Here is a 26,946-nt window from a genome sequence, read left to right as displayed (position 1 = left end):
CTTGAGCTCCACACACAAGGCCCTCTTATTCCCCAAGAGTTTCTGGCACAGCACGCTGACAGGAGGTGGGGCATCATGTCTCTTCTAGGTACCACTCTAGTCAGAAGCAAGATGCTGGTCCCAGGACAAGAGTTAGAGCCTGTCTGCAGGGACCCTCAAGCTGTGGGGTTTTTTTTTTGTTTGTTTTTGTTTTTGTTTTTTTACCTACTTCTTTATTCACAACACACAGGCAATAAAAACAGATCAATACAACAACAACAACAACAAACATTTATATAGCACAATTGGTATTTTAAAGAAACAAAGATTCTCATTACTTCTCTTATTGAATAAAACACACAAAACATGGAGAAGGTAACAGGATACTGACATGGAAATTTCATCTCTAATGGCCAGATATTGCTGAAAGTTTTGTTGTTTTTTTTTAAAAATATACCTTTATTGCATTATCATGAGAAAAGTTACATGATTTCAATTTATCTGAATTTGTTAACATTTAAAAACATATTTTAAGTAAGTAGAATTAAATCACATTCTTGTTTCCCTTTTGTACCCCAACTCCTCCCAGGGACCCTCCCTTCAATACCTACAATATCTTTTTTGTCATATTCCTTAAAATTTATAAAATATTATAACAATAAAAATAAGTATTATAAAAGTTGTTTGATATAAAACAACAATCAATTTAACAGTCTTATGTAGGTGCTCGTCTACAGCAATAGTGAAAATACATTGTTCTCAATATAAATTTTAAATAACTCCAAACATATTAACTGTATACTTCAAAATAATACATCACTACTGGTATTTTCTTAAATGAACATAAATATATAAAGTCTTTTTGTTTGTTTTGTATTTAGTAGAGTTTAAAATCTTGGCTCTTACTGTGGTACAAGCTCAAAATAAGAACATTTTTTATTTTTTTATTTTTTATTTTTTTTTGGTTTTTCAAGATAGAGTTTCTCTGTGTAACCGTGGCTGTCCTGAAACTCACTCTGTAGACCAGGCTGGCCTCAAACTCAGAAATCCACCTGCCTCTGCCTCCCAAGTGCTGGGATTAAGGGCGTGCGCCACCATCGCCCGGCCAAGAACATTTTTTAGACATTGGATTTCATTGTAATAAGGCTGTACTTCAATGACCCTCACATCACCAAAGGATTTTACCTCCATCGTAGCTAATCGAGCTGTGTTCTTAATGCTAGACAGAGAGATCAGGACCCAGAGAATGGAAACAGAATGCCAATCATACCGATACTTAAGTGACCTGTAGAGAAAAAGAAAGTATAGGAGAAAATACATGAATTCTGACAATTTCTGCTACATAGGAAGCTGAGGCAGGAGGATTGAACTTCAAGGCCTGTCTAGTTTACAGAGTGAGCCAAGGCTGCTTTGGGCAACTTATATGCATAGCCCTGGCTGTCTTAGAACTCACTGTGTAGACCAGGCTGCCTTGAACTCACAGAGATCTACCTGCCCCTGTCCACAGAGTGTTAAGATTAAAGATGTCTAGCTGCATTTTCCTATTTTTCTAGTGTTCTGTAATGAACAGAAAACAACACAATAATTCTATTGTAGGAATCTTAGGGTTTTACTGCTTCGAACAGAGACCGTGACTAAGGCAACTCATATAAGGACATTTAACTGGGGCTGGCTTACAGGTTCAGAGGTTCAGTCCATTATTATCAAGGCAGGCACGGCAGTGCCCAGGCAGGCTGGCACATCGCATGAGTAGCTGAGAGTTCTACATCTTGTTCTGAAGGCAAACAGAAGACTGACTTCCAGGGAGCTAGAAAAAGGGTCTTAAAGCCCACACCCATAGTGACACATCTCCTCCAACAAGGCCACACCTACTCCAACAAGGCCATATCTCCTAATAGTGCCATCCTGCGGGCCAAGCATATTCAAACCACCACAGTAAGTATTATGGCAAGAAGCTTGGCTTGGCGTGAGGAAGGCCTCCCTGGGTGGGGAGTAACAAGAGTCCCCAGGTCCTGCCATCCTTCCTTCTCAGTCTGGACAGACTTCCCAGGGCCTAGAAGGTCTGGGAGTTACTCAGAAACTGGAGCGGTGTGCTGATCTCTGCCCCACTGTGATACTCCTAAACCAGACCAGCCATCCTGAAAAGAAATTATGTTTCTAAACCTATTATGCCCACCCCTGTCTGGTGTCTTGTGAAGCTCAGGAGCTGAAGCTGTGAAGTACCTGTCCAGAGGGCCTTGGGGCCTCTGTTCTGGTTCCCTTGAGGGGTCGGGAATGCAGTCAGGTCCTCTGACTGTAACTGGCAGCCCCATCACTGTGCTCCCCCCTCTCTTCCTAGGCTAAAGAATCTTTAATGTTTTCACAACCTCTTGCCGATAAGAGTATTGCCGTGCCATCTTTTTTGAAGTGTCCCAGGTGAGACTTCTCTCTCTCCTCCTTCTGAACTCAACCCCCCGGGGGCCACATTGCTGCACATTCAGACAGCTCAGACAGCAAGTACACACTTGCTGCAAAGCCTCGGGAAATACAGAGCAGGGCAGGAAAACTGCTCGTTCTTGAGGAACTTATAAACACAAAGACACAGTGATTAAATGTATAAAACAACAACAAGGCAATAGGAGTGAATGAACATGGAGAAATGCTTCACATAGTGTGGTCCAGCATGTCCTGTTGAACATGCCTCATATTATATGTCTCTGTTGACGTATGTATATCTCTTTCTCCTTTGCTTGATTATTAATGCCTTTAAAATTATATATATATGTACATATACACATATACATATACATGCACACATATATAACACATATACATATACTCATATACACATGCACACACATATATATACATATACACATATATGCACATGCATATATTTACAAATACACATATACATATTATATACATTTGTACATATATACATATGTACATATGCATCTATATGCATATGCACACATATACACATATTATACACTTATACACATATGTACATATACACACATATATACATATGCACACATACACATATACATATATATACAAATACAATGTACACATGTACACATGTACATATATGCACATATACACATATACACATGCACACATATATAAATATTTAAAACTTTCCCACCAAGTCTGCTTTTTGTTGTTCATATACTTATGGGTGTGAGGCTAGCCACTGAAACTGATATACCAGGGTCACAGCCTTAAAGGAAACTGAGTCTCCCTGCCTAGAAGCCATTAACTGTTATTTGTTCTTCAGCTGGGGGTAGGGCTCAGCTCATAGGCCTCTCCATATCTGTGTTGGAATGTTTGCCACAGCTACCGTGAGTTCAAGAGTGCAGCGTCTAGCCGTGTCCAGAGAGCACTATTTCACTCTGGTTCTCTCTGACACCTGGTACTTACAATCTTCCTGCACCTTCTTCCTCTACAAACCCAGAGCCTTAGGAGAAGGGGGTACAATGCAGATGTCCTCTCTGTGGCTGCACACTCCATTCACATTTATTCTCTCCACTTTGACCCAGTTGTGAGTTTCTGGGTTAACTGCCAAAGGGCTGTGTTGTATTGCGCCTATCCTCAGCGATAGTGAGGAACTTGGCACACAGAGACAGCTCAGCAAGTTTGTACTGTCGTGAAAGAAAAGCTGGGCTGGGCTGGGCTGGGCTGGGCTGGGCTGGGCTGGGCATGGTGGCACATGCCTATGATCCTAGCAATAATCCATGACATTCTACTTGGAATTAAAAAAAAAATGAAAGAAAGAAAAGAGGAGGGCTGGTGAGATGGCTCAGTGGTTAAGAGCGCTGATTGCTATTCCGAAGGTCCTGAGTTCAAATCCCAGAAACCACACCGTGGCTTATAACCATCCGTAATGAGATCCGACACCCTCTTCTGAAGTGTCTGAAGACAGCTACAGTGTACTTACAATAAATAAATAAATCTTTTAAAAAAGAGAGAGAGAGGAGAAAAGGAGAGGCTGGAGAGATGGCTCAGTAGTTAAGAACATTGGCTGTTCTTCCACAACAGTGTTCAATTCCCAGTTCAGTGTTCAATTCCCATTACCCACAAGCAGGTGGCAATCGTCTGATCTATAATAGGATATGATACCCTCTTCTGGTGTGTGCAGACAAACAGGCAGACGAAACACGCATATACGTAAAATATATAAACAAATAACTCTTTAACTGGGTGGAGTGGCACCTGTATTTCATCCCAGTACCCCTCAGAGGCAGAAGCAGGCTGATCTCTGAGTTTGAGGCCAGCCTGGTTTACATACAGAGTTTCAGGACAGCCAGGGCTACACAGAGAAACCCTGTCTTAAAAAGAAAGAAAAAATAATGTGACCACGACTAGGTGTGGTGGCACATGCTCTCAATTCCATCGTTCAGAAGATGGAGGCAGAAGGATCAGTGAGATCTCAAGGCCAGCTTGAGGAACACAGAGAGTCCCTACAGCCGGGCATGGAGGGCATGCCTGTAATTTCAGCACTTTCGAGGCTGGAGTAAGATCAGAGTTCAAAAGCAGCCTGAACTACAAGAGAGAGGGGAGAAAGGAGTGGGTGGTAGGTGGATGGAGAAAGCAAATCAATAGAGGTGACTGCTCTGCCACCCTCAGCACTGTTAGAACATGAGTTCTAGGTACGGTTCTAGACAGCCAATCCCAGCCTTGTCACTAAGAATAAATAAGAGACCAGAGAGGTTATGGAGTGTGCTCTGCTGCACAGTAAGCTCCAAGGCAGGTCATCTAGAGAACCCAGCACAGCAGTGGAGCATACATGGTTGGGAGGTGGGATAAGCCGGGCAGTGGTGGCGCACGCCTTTGATCCCAGCACTTGGGAGGCAGAGGCAGGTGAATTTCTGAGTTCGAGGCCAGCCTGGTCTACAGAGTGAGTTCCAGGACAGCCAGGGCTACACAGAGAAACCCTGTCTCAAATAAACAAACAAACAAACAAACAAGCCTGTTTGGCTGGAGAGATGACTCAGCAGTTAAGAGCACTGACTGCTCCTCTGAAGGTCCTGAGTTCATTTCCTAGCAAACACATGGTGGCTCACAACCATCTGTAATGAGATCTGATTCCCTCTTCTGGTGTATCTGAAGACAGCTACAGTGTACTTACATGTAATAAATAAATAAATCTTAAAAGAAAGAGAAAGAAAGAGAGAGAGAGAGAGAGAGAGAGAGAGAGAGAGAGAGAGAGAGAGAGAGAGAGAGAGAGAGAGAGAGAGAGAGAGAGAGAGAGAGAGAGAGAGAGAGCGAACCTGTGTTGGTCTGGCTGTTCTTCAGGACCAGGTACCAGGGCTGTGTAGCTGACTGTGGAGTGCTAGCCTCTCTCCAAGTTCCTCCTGGGTATGGGCAGGAAGGGCCCAGCAGTCCAGGGCCTCTGACTGCAGGAGACGTGTATTTCCTATATTGCTCAAGTTTCTACCCACTTACTGACTTCTCCTTTAAAAAAAATGTTTAATCCCAACACTAGAGAGGCAGAGAGAAGTGGATGTGTGTGAGTTCCAGGCTAACCAGGGTTACACAGAGAGGTCTAGAACAGGCAGAAGTACATGACAAAGAGACCCTGTCTCAACAACAATGACAAAAACAACAAAACTACCAAAGTTGGGCAGTAACGGTGAACTCTAATGGAGGCAGAGGCAGAAGGATCTCTGTCAGCTTGAGTCCAGTTTGGTCTGCAAAGCAAAGAGTTTTAGGACAGCCCAGGACTCTTACTAGACAAACCCAATCTCGAAGAAAAAGAGCAACAACAATGAAACAAATCAAAACAAAAAGTCAACCTTACCATTTAGGATGGAATGTCTGCAGAAAATTTGACTCAATCTCTTGAATTTGCTGTTAAAACCCAAGCCCTTGAACAAAATAGAAAATAGATTGGCGATAATTTGAAGGAGGAGTAACAAAACTACGTAGCCCCCTGGCTGACCTGGAACTCACAGAGATCCTTCTGCCTAAATGGCTAAGGCGTCGTCACCATTTCTTGAGGCCGCGGATGGCTGTATGGGAACTGTGTTTATAATGTGTTGCACTTTCACACACTGTCCTATGGTGAAGCCTCCCAGGCAGGGGCCTCCAGGGCCTGCAAGCTCAGCTGCCTCCCACACGCTCAGTCTATCCTACACCTGGCCTATTTTGTTGCAATTAGCCTATGTGAATTGGAATTCTATCTATCTTAGAAGCTCAGCTCACTGATCTCATCAGCTGTTTCTGATTCTTTAGTAATTGTTTTGAGACAGGCTCTCACGTAGCCCCCTGGCTGGCCTGGAACTCACAGAGATCCACCTGCCTCTGCCTCTGGAGTGCTGGGAATAAAGGTGTGTACCACCATGCCTGGCTTATTAAAGTAAAAAGAAAAAAGTAAGGTTTTATTTATGCATACCATGTGAGTCACTAGCTGTGAGTGCTGAGAACTGAACTCAGATCCCCAGGAAGCACAGGATAGCCACCACCACCTCCCCCACAACCTGAGACAGGGTTTCTCTGTGTAGCTCTGGCTGCCCTGGAACTCACTCTGTAGATCAGGCTAGCCTCAAACTCAGAGATCCACCTGCCCCTGTCTCCCAAGTGCTGGGATCAAGGTGTGTGCCACCATGCCTAGCTGAGCAGGAATAACCCTTAACTACTGAGCCATCTCTCGAGTTCTGAATAAGGTGAAAATTACTTATACTCATTTTAGCTTTTTTAGTTAACAGAAGAGAAACTGATGTAGAAAGAAGGAATTGCTACCTGTCATCTTGCCATTCCTAAAAGACACTTTGCACTTTAGAAGTACGTGCGCAGGGCTAGAGAGAGATGGCTCTATGGTTTAGAGCACTCAGTATTCTTGCAGAGGATCTGGGTTTGATTCCTAGCACCCACCTGGTAGCTCACAGCCACCTGTTACTTCAGTTCCAGGGATTCACCCCCCTCTTCTGGCCTCTGAGAGCACAAGGTTTGCAAGTGGTTCCTATACACACAAGCAGGCAAAATACTCATTCATATAAAAGTTTCAAAATCTGGGCTGGAGAGGTGGCTCAGTGGTTAAGAGCACTGGCTGCTTGCTCTTCCTAGAGGTCCTGAGTTCAATTCCCAGCAACCACACGGTGGCTCACAACCATTTGTAATGGGATCCGATGTTCTCTTCTGGTGTGTCTGAAGACAGCTACAATGTACTCATGTAAATGAAATAACTAAATCTTTTTAAAAAATGTTTTGCCGGGCGTGGTGGCACACGCCTTTAATCCCAGCACTTGGGAGGCAGAGGCAGGCTGATTTCTGAGTCTGAGCCAGCCTGGTCTACAGAGTGAGCTCCAGGACAGCCAGGGCTATACAGAGAAACCCTGTCTCAAAAAAACAAAAACAAAAACAAAAAAAAACTTTCAAAATCTAAAGACAAATAATTAGATATGTGTGCAGACCATCAGGGTGGAGGCACTAGGGTTTTACTTTTAGCTTTGGTCATTTATTGCTTTTCTTTTTTTCCCCTGAGACAGGGTTTCTCTGTGTAGTCCTGGCTGTCCTGGAACTCACATGTAGACCAGGCTGGCCTTGAACTCAAGAGATCCACCTGCCTCTGCCTACCGAGTGCTGGGATTAAAGGTGTGTGCCACCATCTGGCTGACTAGTCATTTCTTAATGAACATAACTTTAAATTTCCAGGCACAGCTGCCCAAGCATCAATCACACCACTACTTGAAGAAATTATGTAAATCCTCTATGTTTGATGTATGTGTTTGTGTGCGCGTGTGCTTATGGGGATTCTGTGGACAGCCAACAGGGCAGGTGTGTGAGGAAGCTGCTATGAAACCCCTGTTTGAAGGGAGCTTGCTATGGTGAAGAAATGGGCACAGCTACTGGATTTCCTCTGCAGCTCTTTGTCATTACTGGCCAGCGGAGGGACAGCTGTGTGTGCGCAGAGCCAGGAGGAATGTGAATGCCTCCCTATTTCTAGTCTCCACTCCGTTCCCCCAAACCTTCCCAGAGCAGGTACTACACCCTCCCCACAGCCTGCAGTTCCTTCTTCTCTCCCTCACACTGCACTGCAGCCACAGAGAAGCCAGCCCTCCACCCACTGTCTCAGATTCAACCCTGGAGGCCTGAGAGTTCCTCTGTTTTGAAGCCCACAAGATTCTGTAGGGACTACTCTGCAAGCCTCTTTCTTCTGCTTTTGCTTTTTTCTCTTTTTTAAGGGAAAGAAAGTATGCTTGTGTGTATGCATGTGTGTGTGCATGTGTATTCATGTGTATGTATGCATGTGTATTCATATCTGTGAGTATGCATGTGTATTCATGCACATTCATGCGTGTGTATTCATGTATATTAATGTGTGCATGCATGTGTATTCATGTGTGTGTATGTGTGTGTATTCATGTGTGTATGCATGTGTATTCATGTGTGTGCATATGTATGCGTGTTCATGTGTATATATGCATGTGTATTTATGTGTGTGTATGAATGTGAATTCATGTGTGTGTATGCATGTGTATTTTTGTGTGTGTGTGTGTGTGTGTGTGTGTGTGAGAGAGAGAGAGAGAGAGAGAGAGAGAGAGAGAGAGAGAGAGAGAGATTCGGGACTCTATGAACTTCAGACTGATCCTGAGTAGTGGGAAGGAGAGAAAGAGAAGTCACAGCCCCTACTTCTGTGCACAGAAGGACTTTATGAGGGACCAGGCACGTGGACATTGTTGCTCCATTTGACAGAGAACCTGGGGCCCATGGTCACAGATGGAGGTTTTAATAGCTGTCTCCTTCTACCAGAGGTCTGAAGCAAGACACAGAGTCTACTTAGAGAGAGTAAAGAGGCAGGACAGGAAGGAAGAGGAGGAAGAGGCACAGAGTCGGAGGGTAGATGTGCTCAAGTATGGGTGCAGAACCACAGCAAAGCAGAAAAGAATGACGCTGCACAGGCTCAGGTGACAGACAGGCTGTAAAGTGGAAGGTGGGGCTGACTGACCCTCAGAGGCAGAACCCAGTAAATAAAGGTCATCATCAGAGGCACACTTGGTTCTAGAGGACACAGCTGAGAGCTGGTCAGGTCACAAACCCCGATCCTGAGGAAAAGGTGTGTAGGATGAAGGCAACAGGAAGCAGGAGTAACTGGGGTTGACGGCTCTCAACCATGTGGAGTCAGGTCTCTGAGCCTGAATTCCCTATGGCAAACCCAGCCTCTGCTGACTGTGACCTTTGCCCCAAAGCTTCCTCTCCACCTTGAGCATTTACACAGCCATGTTGCATTTTTAGAACAATTTTTAACTTGCAGGCTGTACCTGTCCAACTGGAATGTCTGGCCAAGTCCTATTATGTAACACCCCCAGCTCTCTGGGTGCCAAGGGCAACTCTAAGGCTGGTCCAAGGTGTGGGCTGCAGGTAAGGGTAGCCAAGGAGGGCAGAGGCAAAGGCAGTGAGTTCCCTTCCTTCCTAGAAGTGCCAGACCCCATCTCTTGGGGGAAGTGAGAGGGACAGACTGGTTTTGCTTCATCCGTCCAGAAACCGTTAGCAACCATCCATCTCTGTTCAAGTTGGGGGCTCCCTGGAGGATTTGAGCTAAATCTGGAAGAAGGGGCAAAGCAAGAGCTCATTCCCCTGAAGGTGGGAAGTTGCTCTCAGTACCTCTACTTAAAGATTACAACAGATGAACTTCTGTCCTGAGGAGGACAGGGACTACACGACTTCTAGAAGACCCTGGCTAGTCAGTGACTCATGGTGTGCTGGGAAGGTCTCAGACCAGAACCCAGCAGCCTTAGTACCTAAGTGCTTATTTGGAACAATACCAAACCTTACAACCTTCCAATGGGTTTGCAGAATTAAGATAGGGAGGTGAGCTTATTAATGTCCAGCTGGCCCCCCAGGGCAGGCCCAGGCAGAGGGAGGAAAGAAGTGGACTCAGTCCCAGGAGTGTGAGATCCTTATGACAGAATCAGCCTGGAGCCTGCAGAGGAAGCTTGACAGAATGCCTGCAAGCTGATGCTGGCAGGAACTGAGGGGAGCAGAGATTCCATCTCCTCTATGTAAATGAATGTTGAGGTGGGGTTCTTTTGCCCTGTGGTCACGTACAAAGATGAGGGTCAAGCCTGTCAGGGATGTGGCAAGGACTTAGTTCAAGATCTAAAGGTCTTCATGAACTTAGAAGGTTGAGGATGGGTCTGGCTCTGGAAGAGGCTGCTGGGGTAAGTCCAAGGGGGGATTGGGGATACCCTGGTAGGGTTCTGAGGCTGAGTCATGGCTGCAGACACAGAGAAGGCTTCTCAGTGGCATGGAGAGAACAGAGCATGGTGCAGAGGTGCTAGACCTGAAGTGACAGCCAATATCCCTTCTCTCCTTCCCAGGCTCCCAAGGTAACTTGCCCAGCTCTGCTTCCTAGCCCATCAGTCAACAGGAATCATGGGTCCTTCTCCTACCTCAGTTGGTTCCCCTGCCCTCCCACTTACCCTGGCCCATCTTAGAGATGCTCTTATTGGTCAGAGACACTCCCCCTGTTCTCTCCCCCCAATTTTTATCAATACATCTCCTCCCCCTACTACTCTTGCTCCAGATCTGCCTACAGGATTCACCTATGCATCTGCCATAGCTTCTGACTGGGTCCCTCCACCTCCCCTCTTCCACTCTGCTAGCAACTAGAGAGATCTCAAACATGAGCCTTGTCATCTCCTCCCTTCCCCCTCCCTGCCCCCTTGACTTCTTCTGCAAGTCCCTCGGGAGCCGATGTCACCCTTTACCTCTCCACTCCAGACATGCTGTTCCCAGAACCACTGAATTTTTCCGGAGTCTAATTTCTGTAACACTTTTCCTTCCGGTGAGGACCCCACCCCATCAGAATGTCTGCTCATCTTCCAATCCAGACCTGACCACATAGCAAGACCATGGCCTCAAAACTAAAACAGAAAAGAAAATGTATTTCAACCCAAAGCTTCTTTATGGCATAGTTGCCTGTTTCCTTATTTTCTAAAACTAACACTTTTTTACTGGGATAAAACATACATATAAGATTTAACTTTATGTTTTGTTTTGTTTTGCTTTAAGTTTTTCAATGGGCCTGGAGAAATGATTTGGTGGTTAAGATCACTCACTGTTCTTGCAGAGGTCCTGGGTTCAGTTCCCAGCATCCACATGGCAGCTCACAACCATCTGTAGCTCTAGTTCCAGGGGATCTGACACCATCTTCTGACCGTTGTGGCATTGTAAGAATTGAGCAAATAGGGACACCTCATAAAAATACCAAGGAGCAAGGAATGTCCATTTAGCCTAAAGACAGAGCTTCAGAAAGGTTTACAGAGCAAACACCCATCCCCCAAGAACTGCCCAGTTCCAGGAAACTTCCCCGGCAGTGTGGATCTCCTGCCCCCCCTACATGCCATCAGTATCTCTTCCTCACCTGGGGCACAGAGGTCAATGGAAACAAAAGACAATGGGCTCCACCAATGAGAGATAACCAACTCATGCTGTAAACCTATGTATTGGGAAGGTATAAGAAGTGTGTGCTTTTGTTCTTGGTCATTGCCTTTGCTCTGAATGCAGGTCGACCCCAGCATACTGGCAATAAAAAACTCATGCAAATTGCAGCGATCTCCCTCCTGATTCTTCACGAGTGGGGACCCACACTGAATCTAACAGCACCAAACATACACATGGAAACAAGAGAAGCTGGGGGAAGGGAACTGAAACTCAGGTGTTAGAGAGGCTAACACCTCTCTAGGGGAAGAGGCTGAGAAACATTGAGTGGAGCCAGGACTCTGGAAAAGGGCTGCATCCACTTTGATGTGTTAGTGGGCACCTCCATTAGCGCTTTGTCCTGGGTTTATTTTAGAAACCTAACAGTTTTTGCCTCTTGGTGCTTCTCCTTGGATTGTACCCTCTATTTCAGTGTGGGCTGGCTCACAGGACAGACATGTTCAGCCAATAACTAGTGGGCTGGCTTGCGGAAAAAATGTGTTTTGCCGACCACCAGGGAGGACTTCAGACGGGTAACTCAGCAGTGAATTCAGCAGAAGATTCTGCCCTGCCAACCCTCTGAGATGCCAAGCTACCACTGTGATTAATCTTATGACAGAATAAGCCTGAAACGCCCAGCATAGATTTCCTGCTTCTTAGACCCATGAAATAACAATTGTCCATGGGTCACAGCTGCAGCTGAGCATGCTCACCCAGTGTGCTGGCTAGTCTTATATCTCACACACAAACTAGAGTTAGCTAAATGGAGGGAACCTCAATTGAGAAAATGCCTCCATAAGTTCTGGCTGTAGGGAATTGTTTTAGTGATGGATTGGGGAGCACACCCCTCCATGGCCTCTGCATTAGCTCCTGCCTCCAGGTTCCTGTCCTGTTTGAATTCCTGTCCCAACTTCCTTCAGTGATGGACTACAACGTAGCCGTGTAAGAGAAATGAATACTTTCCTCTCCAACTTGCTTTTTGGTCACTGTGTTCATCATCACAATAGAAACCCTAAGTAAGATATTCCCAGCATGCACAGGAGTCCAGATTACATCCTCAGCACAGCAAGAAAGCAACAAGGAAGCTAGTGTCCCTGCTTTAAGACTTTGGGGATGATTTATTGCACAGCAACAAAACACTTGTCTCTGCCATGAGCCTTGATGCTCTTTGGATGTTGTGACTTATTCTCTAGATCTGGTGAGGTAGATCCTATGGACAAAGAGAGGCTCTGATGTCTCATACCTCAGATCCACCTACCTCTTCCCCGAGTGCTGGGATTAAAGATGTGCTCCAGCCGGGGGGTGGTGGCACATGCCTTTAATCCCAGCACTTTGGGGGCAGAGGCAGGCAGATTTCTGAGTTCGAGGCCAGCCTGTTCTACAGAGTGAGTTCCAGGACAGCCAGGGCTATACAGAGAAATCCTGTCTCAAAAAACAAAGCAAACAAACAGACAAACAAAGAGGTATGAGCAAATTTTTAAAAAGGAGGGTTGGGGCATAGGTGTGATGGTGGATGCCTTTAATACCAGCACTGGGGAGGCAGAACAGACTGATCTCTGTGAGGAAACAGCAACATCCAGTGCCTAAGTGAAAGTTTCTAAAGGTTCATCCTGGGCTATGATGTCAATCAGTGGCAGATGCTGCTTGCCTAGTGTGAAGCCCTGGGCTCAGTCTGGAGCACAGATAGATAGAAGATAGATTGACAGATAGAAGATGATAGATAGATGATAGATAGATGATAGGTAGATAGATAGATAGATAGATAGATAGATAGATAGATAGATAGATGATAAACAGAGTGGCCAAGCATTGTGACACATAACTGTAAAAAATAGTTCCTGGAAGGCTAAGGCAGAGGAATTGCTAGATCAAAGCAAGCCGAGGATTGATGTCAAAGCATTGACCCCCCAAAATTAAGAAAATAAAAAGAACAATGTACTCCCCATACTCATTTTCTTAGGAAGCTTGTGCTCTATCAAAATGACAGTGTTATCCAAGAGAGAAGAAATAGAATCTGAGCACCAAAAACCAATAAAACATGGAGCATTTTGGAGCTGGATAGGATGGAAAAGGCCATTGTGGCGGAGGCCTGGCTAGCACCAGTCCAGACCAAAGCAAGCTGGAGGGTTCTGAAACACATCTGCTCAGGAAGATGGAATCTAATAACTTAAATGTTTTGACTGTGGTTATACAAACAGAAGAGGAGTGGGCTTGAATTAGTAACAGACATCATAATAAACAAGAAAAGTAAGACAATTATCAACTATAGGAAAGCAAAAACATTGTGTAGGAAAAAGTCTCTCCTTCTGGTATATTCTAAAGCAGTGGTTCTCAACCTTCCTAATGCTGCAGCCCTTTAATACACTTCCTCATGTTGTGGTGACTCCCAATCGCACATTCTATTTTGTTGCTACTTTATAACTGTAGTTTTGCTACTGTTATGAATTGTAATGTAAATATTTGTGTTTTCCAATGGTCATAGGCGACCCTTGTGAAAGGGTCATTTGACTGCCCCAAAGAGGCCATGACCCAAGATTAAGAACCGCCACTCTAAAGCATAAACAGTGAATACGTATCTAAGCAAAATTATAAAATAACTAAGATAGACCAAGCAGAAACAGGAAGTGTTCTGTGTAGTGGGGACAGAGAAAGGCAAAAGGAGCCAAATCCAGCCAGCCACAGCAAAAAGTCAACCGATAAAAGTTCAGTTCTCATCACCCACATTGGGTAGCTCCCACCCTCCTGTAACTCCAGTTCCCGAGGACTCAATACACTCTTCTGGCCTCTAGAAGCACATACAGACCTGCCAGTACATGTGGGAACACACAAATACACACACACACACACACACACACACACATACACACACACACTCATATACATATAAATTAAAATCTATCATAGTTGTGCAATAAACATAGACTGTTACAATCCCTACTTTGTGACTCCTCATCTGTCAGGTTGCTACTTTTGCAGGTGGGCATGATGCATTAGGACATCTAATTGCAAATGATAAAGACATAGCTGGTGAAAAGCATAAAAGGAAATTGGTAAGTGCCATGTCACAAAGGATCAAAAGTCACATGGCTTGATCCAGATGTGCACATAGCACCAGAAAAATATTCTGTCTCCATCTCCTGGTGAATTCCTGCTCAGACAATGTGATGGTTTGAAGATGCTTGGCCCAGGGAGTGGCACTTGTTGGAGTAGGTGTGGCCCCATTGGAGGAACTGTGTCACTGTGAGAGTGGGCTTTGAGACCCTCCTCCTAACTACCTGGAAGACAGTCTTTTCTTGCTTGCCTTTGAAACAAGATGTAGCACTCTCAGCTCTTCCTGGGTCCTACCTGCCTGGATGCTGCTTTGTTCCCGCCTTGATGATAATGGACTGAACCTCTGAACCTATAAGCCAGCCCCAGTTAAATGTTGTCCTTATAAGAGTTGTCTTGGTCATGGTGTCTGTTCACAGCAGGAAAACCCTAACTACAGACAGGGTCCATTCACTATAGCCAGCTGCTCTTTGAAAGCTGCAGGCTCTTACTCTGAAGTGTAGTGATTGATAACCTATGGAAGAATTGTCTACCCAATAGACACAGCCAAATGCCTGTGATGGACAATGGTAGATCTGGTCTGGATCTCAAGACTATTTTTCAACAGACCGTTACAACCAAAGGGAACCCAACACTGTAGCTCCAATTGGCTAACTCTGAGTCATATGCTCATCCTGAAAACGTGGGTCCATTCTCTCCTGAGCATTACACAATTGGCCTGTTCCCACTGATACACAAAAACCACTCAGGCTGGACATAGTGACACATGCCTTTCATCCCAACTCTTGGGAATAGAGACAGGCAGAGTACCATCTGTGAGTTCAAGGCCAGGCTGGTCTACATATCAAGTTCCAGGATATCCAGGGATACACAGCAAGAGCCTGTCTCCAAAGCAACAAAACAAAAAAGGCTACTCAGAATTTAAATATGTCCCACCTTCCCCTGTCTTCCCTTTCCAGTGAACAGCCTTGCACTCAGTGCCCTGACCATCCCTCGTTCTACAGTTTAGATCCCTCACTTTCCTGCCTAGAATCCCAGATGTGTGGCAGCCAAGGCTGAACAGAGCTCCAGATGTAGCCTGATTAGCCCAGAGGCCCATGAGATACTGGCTTTCTGTTTCATGGGCTGTCCTGTTTGACTGTTTTTTGTTTGTTTGTTTGTTTGCTTGTTTTTTCAGTAACGACAAGGTATCCTACTCAGCACTTAGGCAGTGCCTTTGTTATATGAGCTGTTTCCAGTGTGAGATGTCTTCCCCCTGTACAAAGTAAAGGTGCCCTTGTTTGGATACAACTTTCAAAGTTCAGTCCATTTTTGCAGTTCAAGGTGTTTTTGCATAGATTCTACCTTCATTATTAACCTCTCTAGGTTGTGCATAATCCACTCATTGGACTGGCAGGCTTTATTATTATCCAAGAGGATAGTAAAATACATTAGGGTCAAAGATAAAATCCTCTGGCCCATTACCGGTGCACATGACATGTTGACAGTAATTACTGCTTCTGGCTTTGGTTGCCCAAGCACCTATGAAGCAACTCAGCCAAATTAGCTTTCCTGAGTCATCAAATGCTTCCCCACAAAGCGCGTGGCCTCAGATAACAAGAATCCATTCTCTCATAGGGTTGGAAGCTAGAAGTCCTAAGTCAAGGGGTGAGCAGAGCTGTCCTCCCATTCCTCTTCTAGCTGTGGGCTGCTGGCCATCCGTGGTTCACAACCTCAGCCCTGCCTCCAGCCACACACAGCTTCTGGCTTCCTTGAGTCCCTGCGCTGGGTAGTTTTTATGGGTTTTGTTATTGTTGTTGTTCAGTTTGGTGGGGGGGGTTGTTTGATTTTTTTTCTCTTTTGGCTTTGGCTTTTTGAGACAGGGTTTCTCCATGTAGCCCTGGCTGTCCTGGAACTCACTCTAAGAACAAGCTGGCCTCCGACTCAGAGATCCATCTGCCTCTGCCTCCCAAGAGCTGGAATTAAAGGCTTGCACCCACTAGTTTTGTTTTGTTTTGTGTTGTGTTGTGTTGTAACTTGACATAAACTAGAGTCACCTGGGAAGAAGGAGCCTTACTTGAAGAATTACCTTCATCATATTGTCTGCAGACAAGCCTATGGGGGAATTATCTTCATTGATGAAGGATATGGGAAGGCCCAGCCCACTGTGGGCAATGTCATCGAACCAGGCAGGTGGCCCTAGGTTAGAAATCAGGCTGAGCAAGCCCTGGGAAGCAAGACAATAAACAGCATCCTCTATGGCCTCTTGATTTTTACTTTGCTCTGTTGGTTTGATGTGTATGCTTCAACCTTAAAAGAACATAAACCTTTCTACTCCCTTATTTACACATAAGTGCTTTTACCTAAATGGAATCATGTAATGCATGTAGGTTTTTTTTTTTTTTTAATGCTCCATCCCCCAACATCAAACATTTGGTTTGCCTGTTTGTTCACAGATCACACCACTTAATGCGCGCCATGCTTGTTTTATGCTTCCCTTGTTGATGATCTGGACCCCAGCCCCTCCTCACATGACCCTCAGAGAGAGGCTCCGCTGAGGAGTCCTGCAGCTTCCAGGAAGCCTTCTGGGTTGGCTCACTTGCAAATCATAGGGAGTTCTCACTTTGAAGCTGGGCCACCCACCGACCCTCACAGCTTGAATTCAAGATCAAGGACTCTGCCACCCCACCAAAGCCTGAGGGGCAGGAAGGACCCAGCAGAGCCCAGGACCATGCTGAGACCATGGTTCCGCCCTTCTGGGTTAGCTCTGCAGTTCTGCTGGCCAGGGGGCCCACCAGTAATGAAGATAAAACGAGAAGTAAGATAAACACAGTCAGTAGGCTAAAGGCTCGGAATAAAAAGCTGCAGTAGAACAAAGGGGCTGGGCCACAGATACAAATATAAAGAGAGATTAAGCCCTTGCTTGATCTAAAAATAGGACTCTTCAGGAACAAGGTCTAAAGCAGGAGGCAGGGACAATCCTCTAGGAGAGCAGTCCCTCTTCTAAGATTCCTCCTTCCAGCTTGATGGCTAGGGCCCTTGAGTTACAGTCCAGTTAGGAACTCCCTCGGTGGGCTCTTACAGACTCCAATTTGGCTACACAGTCAAATCTTAAGAGGAAACAAACAAACAAACAAAAACCACTTCACTAGTTTGGGAGAAAGGCCTTCGGACTACACTGGCCTGCTTGGGCTTTTCTGTGCTGTAAACCTCCCCACCACACCCTGATACTAAGTTACTAATGGTTTCCTACCTGGCTTGTAAACTAATTCATTTAGGATTCCGGAAATAGCATCACACTTAGAAGCTCTTTGTGGCCTTCCTCATTTCCTAAGAATTTGAACTATACACTAGGGCCACTGAAAAATCTGAGCTGATTAAAAGCCCGTTAGTATTTATTGCTACACAGTTTCTTAAACCACTGTCTCAACATTCTTTTAAAAAGTTTATAGCGACCCTGAAGGGATGGCTCAGGGACTAAGAACACTGACTACTCCTCCAGAGGTCCTGAGTTCAATTCCCACGCATTGTTATAGAAATTTGCTGGGCAGTGGTGGCACACGTGGTGGCACACACCTTTAATCCTAGCACTTGGGAGGCAGAGGCAGGGGGATTTCTAAATTCAAGGCCAGCCTAGTCTACAGAGTAAGTTCAAGGACAGTCAGGGCTACACAGAGAAACCCTGTCTCGAAAAAAGGGGGAAAAAGTTTACTGAGCATATATATATATATGTATACACACACACACACACACACACACACACACACACACACACACATACGGTGGGGTTGCAAGCTTTGATGTGATGTGCCAGAGGCACCCCAAATAAAGTATCTCGTGCTACAGAAGGAACATTATTAGAAGAAAGCCCCACTGTGGGGAGTCATGCAGGAAAGGCTCTGGCTAACTGCAGATGAACCAGTCTGCAGGATTCTCAGAAGTTCACTGATCATGTTCACAGGAAAGGAAAGGTCCCCTAGCTGTACCACTTGCTGTGGTCACAGGGCAGGTCTCAGCTTGCAGCGTGCGCATGCCTGTGCTGTTAGAGACTGACCCAGGGCTCCGCGCATGCTCAGCAAACGCTCACCTGTGCATTACCCCTTAGCGCCTCAGATCCTTTCCAAAAGACTCACTCTGGTATCTTTGCAGGTGGGGCCCACTTCCCTGCTCCTCTCTCTGATCCACGGGTGCTGACCTGGCAGACCACAGCCTGATCCTCCTCAGAGGCCCGGGCATCATAAGTGGCAGAGGTTTTTGACACCCCAGCAAAATGTCTTAATTACTCCATTGCCCTGAGAGTCCAGAAAGGCTTCCTAAGACAGCGAGAGGGGAAGCCAGGAAAGCTTTAGAATTGCTGTGGGCCATGTCAGGAGACTGGAGAGTCACATGGGGGTAATTTAGAATCACAGTTGCTGGTACATATCGAGGGCAGCTCCCTGCAACCTCAGGGTTACTCTGGTTACATGACCTGGACACTGGTCGGGCAGGTGTTAGCCCCCATGGAGTAAGCTCCCTATAGGAAAGAGGCAACTGTCTTACCTACTGCAAAAACCATCTCCATCCCAATCTCTATTCAACCTGCTCATGTTCTTAGGGGTCTCTCTAGAGCCACATCATTCAGTGGCAAAGCTACAAGAGCCTCTGACCTAGAGGAAGGTGGTCCCTGTCTCCTATCTTCCTCTGGGAAAGGTTTAAGGTCACTCTCTGTGGGTTACTAGCTCCACAGTCAAGTGCATTGTTGCCTCAGGAGTGAACCTGAGAAGAGGGCACAGGATCCCCACAAATACCAAGTGCTCTGGCCAACCCTGCTCTGCTAAGAGGAGGTGGGGCCAGGGCAAGCATCCCAAAAATAGCCCTCTGGTGGCCTGGGAGCCCTGCCCCTGAAGTCAGATTTGGAACTGGGAATCCCAGAGGGGCTCTGTTCTCATACTTTTTGTGGCATGTCCCCTCAGGCAGGCCATCTGGACACCCTGGGAAGAAGGTGCAGGCTCCCTGTGTACAGGGAGGTCGCTGTGGCAACCTCTGCAGCTCTAAAAGTGTATGTAGGTTAAGAGCACCTTGGTTGGTCTGAGTAGCCAGAAGCAGGCCCAAGCAAAGCAGGACTTTAACTCTGCAACTCAGCATCCATCAAGCAGAAGAGTATAAAAACCAACTGGTGCCGGGCAGTGGTGGCGCACGCCTACTTGGGAGGCAGAGGCAGGTGGATTTCTGAGTTCGAGGCCAGCCTGGTCTACAGCGTGAGTTCCAGGACAGCCAGGGATACACAGAGAAACCCTGTCTCAAAAAATAAAAAAATAAAAAAAAAAAATAAAAAAAAAAGAAACAAACAAAAAAACCCAACTGGTAAGAGGAGAGGTGGAGCAGACGTGTGCCACATGTGTGTGACACATGTGTTGCACAGTAAAGTCTATGTGTGCCATGTATCATACTTCTAAAGTATGTTTGTGATACGTGCTGCGTATAGTACATGTGTGTTCTATTATCGGTGAAACCAAAATTACTTTTTGGGGGTTATTAATCTCCTATAAAAGAATTTAAAGCTGAGCATGGTGGTGCATGAATTTAATTCCAACCCTGGAGAGACAGAGGCAGGGGGATCTCTGAGTTTGAGAGCAGCTGGGCTAAATAGTGAGACACCGCCCAGGAATAAATTAATTAATAAAAAAAAAATTAGACGAAGACCTAAAAGGAGGCTTGCAGACATTTTTTTTTTTTTAAATCAGGATTTAAGAGAAAAACAACAGAGCAGGCAAGCTATAAATCTCAGCAGCTGCTGCAAACATGAAGATGGAGAAGACGTAAAGACCTGTGCCGTGGAGGTCGGAGGTGGGCAAGCAGATATGCATGAAGAACAAGGAGCGTCAGAGAGAGAGAGGGGCGGGGGAGACCCCAGAGCATCAGGCAAAGGAAGCTAAGGGTTTTGTTTGTTTTGTTTTGTTTTGAGGTGGTGATGGGAGATAGAAAGAATAAAAGAAAAGTTACACTTTTCCTAGTTATTTAAAAAAGTATGCAGACTTAACCAACGTTCCATAAGCAACTGTATGGGGGGCGTGGGCGGGGCTTCCAGAAAGGGAAGCACACATAATTAAGGGGATAATTATTCCTCCCATCTTGGCTTGGCCTCTGTGAATTGGCTTTCCTGAGTGGTGGTCTTTTAGCTAAGTGATTGACAGGTCCAACTAGATTAACTCTTAAGGAAGGAGACAATCACATGGACTGTTCCGATCTTCCAAGCAGAGCAGAGCAGAGCAGAGCAGAATGGCCCGTCTCCACCCGAGGCTGGAGGTATCGTCTGTGTGTCTGATGAGTGTCTTATGAGTGTCTTGTGCAGTGTTTTCTGTGCATGTGTCCGGGGCATCTGTGTGTTATGTGCTGGCGTGGGATGGTCACTCGGTCAGTGTGCGTGGGTAGAAGGTGGTTTTCCTTGAAGGGAACTGAGCAAAGGAAATGAGAAGTTGAGGTCAGGATAGAGGTCGAAACTGAAAAAAACCAGGCAATCTGTGGGTGAAGTGGAATTAAACGGCTAAGTGAGGGCAGGAGAAAGGCGGCCTCCTCACTCGGAGCCTCAGGTCATCCAACCTCTCCTGTGGAGTGAAAGCAGAAGGAAGAGGTTGCCACTGGGAATGAGCGCCGTTGTGAGCAACAGACACCCTGACTGACTGCAGGTGCTGAAGCCAGCTATTTTTATATAAACAGTTCTTCTCTTTCTTCTGGGCGGCAGGTGGACTTGATTACTTCATGCTGCCATTTTTTATTTTTAGCTATTTTATTGGGTTATTATACTTCTACCTCCCTTCTAACCCCAACACTATGTAGGAGAGAAAGAAGGCTAGAGGAGAAAGGTGGTAGAGACCTCTTTAGACTATTTCCTGCTGATTAGGGGTTTCAGGATTTTAGGGGCAAGTCCATCTCTGTCAGAATGACAATGTTGGGGTGATCTTTTTGTGCACTGTGTAAAGATTGTCTTTGTACTGTTCGAATGCCAATCTCTGTGCCCAGCAGGAAGTTGAGTACAGGCTGGACTTTGGTATTGTTACAGATCAGATAGCCTGTCTTAATGTTTTGTAAACTCTCCCTCCAACAACTTCGGATTGGTTTAATAAAGAGCTGAAGGGCCTGCAGAAAAGGAGAGAGCAGGTGGGATTTCCCCAGGAGAGAATAGGCGGGACTTCCTGGCAGAGAGATCCAGGAACTCTGGGAGAGAGTCTGAGGCTGGACTTTCAATAGACAGACAGAGGAAGTCAGGTGTGTGAATCTAAGGAGAGGTAATGAGCCAAGAGGCAGATGTAGATTAATATAAATGGGTAAATTTAAGTTAAGCTAAGGCCTAAAGCTTTTCTACTTAGTAAAAGGTCTCGGGCTGGAGAGATGGCTCAGAGGTTAAGAGCACTGACTGTTCTTCCAGAGGTCCTGAATTCATTCCCAGCAACCACATGGTGGCTCACAACCATCTGTAATGGGATCTGATGCCCTCTTCTGGTATGTCTGGAGAGAGTGACAGTTTATTCACATACAATAAATAAATAAATAAGTAAATAAATAGATCTTTAAAAAATAAAATAAAAGATCTCCGTGCCATTATTAGGAAGCTGGTGGGTTATAAAAAGTCCAAGTGGTTACATGGGCCTCAAGTCGAGCTTCTGCAGAGGCTGAATCAAGAGCATTGCCTTCAGCTCAGGAGGGTGAGGCCGGCCTAAGGAATATGGCAAGATTAAAGGAAGAGAGAGAGAAAGATAGAGAGAGGAAAGAAGGTAAGTGGAAAGTGGAGAGTGTTCAGAAATTCAGACAAGATCACACAGGCAGTGATCACAGGCCAGAAAAGGCACAGAATTCTCTTTACACTACATTATACATATGCCACACTAGGTCAAGATTTTATAGGCAGGAGTGAAGGATTTAGCTTGTCTAGCATCCATGAGAACCTACAGACCTACATTCAAACTCCAGCCCCAGAAAAACAACCTGACATTTTCTTTTCTTTCTTTCTTTCTTTCTTTCTTTCTTTCTTTCTTTCTTTCTTTTTTTTTTCAAGACAGGGTTTCTCTGTGTATCCCTGGCTGTCCTGAAACTCACTCTGTAGACCAGGCTGGCCTCTAACTCAGAAATCCACCTGCCTCTGCCTCCCAAGTGCTGGGATTATTATTATTATTATTACTATTACTATTATTATTATTACTACTACTATTTCTGTGTGTCTATGTGAATATATGTCGTGTGTGTGCATGCAGCAGAGGCCAGAAGAGAGTGTCAGATCCTCAGGAGCAGAAGTTATAGGCAGTTCTGAGCTGCCCAACATGGATCCTGGGAATCAAATTTGAGCCCTCTTATGCTGAGCCATCTCTTCAGCCTCTCCAATCTATATTTTATTTAAAGAAAGTTTTTAAGTCTCCACTGAGATCCTCCTCCTCTTGTGGATTCTGACCTCTCTGGCAGCTCCATGCGGGAGGCTGATGTAGGCCTCTTTACTCAGTTACTCTTCCCTGGCCCTTCCCACCCTGAATATCATACAAAGTTCTTTGAGCCTCCCAAACAGGGGTAATGTCTGTGAGATTAAACAGGAGATCACTGAAGAGTGTCAAGCAGCAGGAAGTATTCAACAAGACAGTGCCTTCCTAGAGATGGAGCTGTGTAGTTAGTCAAAGGAAACCATGGTCATGTTGGTTCTGGTTCTCATACCTGTTCCTGATGAAATCCAACTGTTTACAGCCAGAAGTCATCATTTCACCTTCCTTTGCACTGAAAATGTGACTACATGTAGCAGATCTACTAAGTGCCAGGCGCCCTACTGCTCAGGGGCCTGCTGCCTGCTTGTCTGGAGTTCACAGTGTAACTATATGTGGTGGTTTGAGTAGGAATGCTCCTATGGGCTCATATTTGGATGCTTGGGCTCTAGTTGCTGGAACAGTTTGGGAAGGATTAGGAGGTGTGGCCCTGTTGGAGGAGATGTGTCACGAAGTCTGGGCTTTAGACTTTTTTTTTTATATTTATTTTTATTTATTTTATGTGTATGAGTACACTGTAGTTGTACAGATGGCCGTGAGCCATCATGTGTGTTGCTGCTGGAAATTGAAAACTCAGGACCTCACTGGTCTCCAGGTCCTGGGAAGAACCGGGGGTGCTTCCCTCTGGGAGGTGTGAACACAGAAGACCCCACAGAAGATGGTCCAGCAAGCCTTCTCCAGGCTGCTGTCTACCACATCTTCTTTCTTCTACCCTAGAAGGTCGGTGAGAGTCAGGCCAGGATTTTCTGTTGGTGAAAGGAGAAAATCAGGGCAGGATGACTGTAGGTTTCCAGAAACCAGAGTGGCCAATTTTCAGCATGATAAAGAACTCCAAGAGAGAGACAGGGCTGTTGACAATGGACTGTCCTTCACAGGGTCTTCCCCACTGGTGAGGGGTTCTGAAGATAGAAAAGGACTAGGAGCCAGTGCTTGACAACAGTCCCAAATAACAGAACCGTCAGGTTTGACCAGGGGCCTCTCTTTCTGTGTATTGCCCTTATAGACAGCTTTAATTGGGGAAACAGCCCTTCCCCCTCATTTCATCCCTAAAGGTCAGAAAGACACACAGCAGAGACAGGAGTGAGTATACCTGGGAAACTGCCGTGCTTACCAGGTAGGCCTAAAGGCCCTTCACAGCCAGAGTCACACTGATGTCCCTGCATGGCTGTGGTCACACTGATGGCCCCTCATAGCCATGGCTGCGCCAAGTTAGTGCCCTCCTCCTGGCCTTGAGCTCTGGCACAAGGCCTTCCCAAACACCCTTGTTTGAATTAGAGAGGGGACCTCTATGATTAGATCTTCAGATCCCTCCAGGGGTTCCCAACTGTTAAGTCACAGCCAGGCTGTTTCTTTCTGCAGGTCCACAATCTACAGGGCACGCAGAGACTCTCAGTCCCACAGCCCTCCCTTTAGGAAGGGTGTTGTTAGCCTGCTTGTTCAAGACAATATATTTTATAGATCAGGCTGGCCTTGAACTCACTATGAAGCTCAGGATGAACTAAGCCGGAACTCCTGGTGCTCCTGCCTCTACTTCCTGAGTGCTGAGATGCTTGTACGTGCTATCACCTGACACCAAGCCCAGAAACCTGGATACAGCACTCAGAGGGCATAAGTGCTCGGTGCATTACTCTTACTGCATTTCAAACGCAGTATGGTGTGGGGGCTAAAAAACACCTGGGTACAGTGCAGAGCCTGTGCTTGGCGTATTACCCTCCAAACCACCAAAATGAGGGAAGGAGAGAGACAGAGTGAGACACAGAGAGACAGAGAGACAGACAGAGACACAGAGAGAGACAGACACACAGACACAGAGAGACACAGAAACACAGAGAGACAGACAGAGACACACAGAGAGAGAAAGAGACAGAGAGACAGAGAGAGACACACAGAGAAAGAGATCTAGAAGTAGAATAACCTCATGGTCCAACAGTCCTGCCTCTGAATGTAAAATATATATATATGTTTATTTGAAGTCTTGAATGTCACTGGGCATGGTGGCAGGTAGATCAATTTAAGTTCCAGGCCAAACTGGGCTACAGAGTGAGATACACTATACATACGTATGTTTAAATCTTGAATGTCTTGAAAAGCCTAAAGAGGCAAAGATGTAATGTTTCTGTTTAATTATAAAAACTCATAGACAGAAATCACCTTTAACCCCACTGCTCGGGGGCAAATACTAACAACATATTTCTTCCTATAGACTGAATATAAATGTGGTCTGTCTGTTGATTTGCCTATAATTTATGTTAGCAGAGTCACAGAGGCATATGGCATATGCCTTTAATCTGAGCTTTGGGGAGGCAGAGGCAGGTATATCTCTGTGAGTTTGAGGCTAGCCTGATCTACATATCTGGTTCCAGGCTAGGGAGAGTTACATAGTGAGACTCTGTCTCAAGAAAGCAACAACAAAAGGTGCAATTATATATACCACTTTGGCACTGTTCTAAGTACTCCCCAAATCCTACAATGTGATTTGTTTTGTTTGTTTCTTGAGATGGGGTTTCTCTGGGTAGCTCTGGCTGTCTGGGAACCAGATATGTAGACCAGGCTAGCCTCAAACTCACAGATCCACCTGCCTCTGCCTCTCACGTACTAGATTAAAGGCATGCACCACCACTGTCTAGCAATGTGATTTTTTTTTAAGACAATGACTCCCTCCGTAGCCCAGGCTGATTTCAAGTTCCCCTGATCTCGTGTCAGTCTCCCAAGTCTGGGACTACAGATGTGGGTCCCACCTCTGACTAATATGACTTCAATGGCTTCATGGTAGTTGATCAAATGCACACCATACTAAGGCATTCTTAATTTCTGAGCATTTAGGTTGATTAAAATTTCTTGTTTTTTTTTTAAACAACATATACATCCCATGTCATACTGTTATCCATGTTGTTTCCTTAGACTGGTTTTCTGACTCTCTGGAGGCCAGTGGTACCTCTGCTAGCTACCCCAACAGTCTGGTTCTGTCTTCAGAACCGCATGTCGCCCAGCGCTCTGTTCCTTCTAGGGTTTGGAAGGCCCCAGATTTTCTCTTTTCTGACTTTGTCTATTTTTGACTCCTGCAGGTGCTGGCGAGCTAAGAATTCCAGTTTAAGCAAAGTAGAACAGGAATCTGTGTTTTCACTGATGAGCTTTGTAGACTCCAAGGGAATTTTGTGGCAAAAAAAAATGAGAATCTCTGTTACTGGAAGAGGCTTACAGGATGCTTCTTGCAACCCTGCACTTCATGAAGCCAGAGAATGAAGACTCAGAGCAGGAAACAGTGCAATTTTTTCTTTATCTTGATGGACAGGTGGTGCAGAAACCAAACTTGGCCCATCACCCTCGAGACTGATGAGCTAGGGTCACAAATTCTCCAGTTCACTGTACCAAATGCCAGGTTCCAGAACAGCTGTGGCTGTGGGGTCAGGTGGGGATATGTCTGGACACCACCTCAATGACAACTACACCAATGGTCCTGGCACTCAGGAGAGCCAGTGACATTCTCTCTAGGGTGACAGCTTGGCTCCTCTCCTATGGTCAGCTCAGAAACTCAGGACTTAGCCCGACAGATTGTGAGCACCCTGGAGGCGTGCGCTTGGCCAGAGAGGCAGAATGGGACTCAGACCTTATGTGTGAACGCAATGGAGTAGGAAGCTGGGCAGGGAGGAGACCCTGTCTTCATTAAGCACCTACTGTGTGCAGCCTGATGACCAGCATCCAAGGACCTAAATAATAACTTCAGGAAAGAGGCAGAAACTGTGTGGGGGAGGGAACAGTGTGGTTGGGGTTGGGAACACAGCTGTAAAATGATCCCTACTGACTGTCTGGACCTGGATGAGCAGGCGACTTCTTAGCAGTTTTCACAGGGAGACCTCCCTCTCCTCCCTCGCCTCCCTCTGGCTTTTTCTTCTTTTCTCCCTCTTCCAATAGCCAACTCAAACATGCTGTCTATACCTGCCTCAATCTTTTTGTTTCTTTTTTTGGGTTTTTTTGTTTGTTTGTTTTGTTTTTTGAGACAGGGTTTCTCTGTGTAGCCCTGGCTGTCCTGGAA

The sequence above is a fragment of the Mastomys coucha genome, unplaced genomic scaffold, assembly GCF_008632895.1.
Source record: "Mastomys coucha isolate ucsf_1 unplaced genomic scaffold, UCSF_Mcou_1 pScaffold12, whole genome shotgun sequence".
Lineage (NCBI taxonomy): Eukaryota > Metazoa > Chordata > Mammalia > Rodentia > Muridae > Mastomys > Mastomys coucha.
This window is presented reverse-complemented; position numbering follows the sequence as displayed.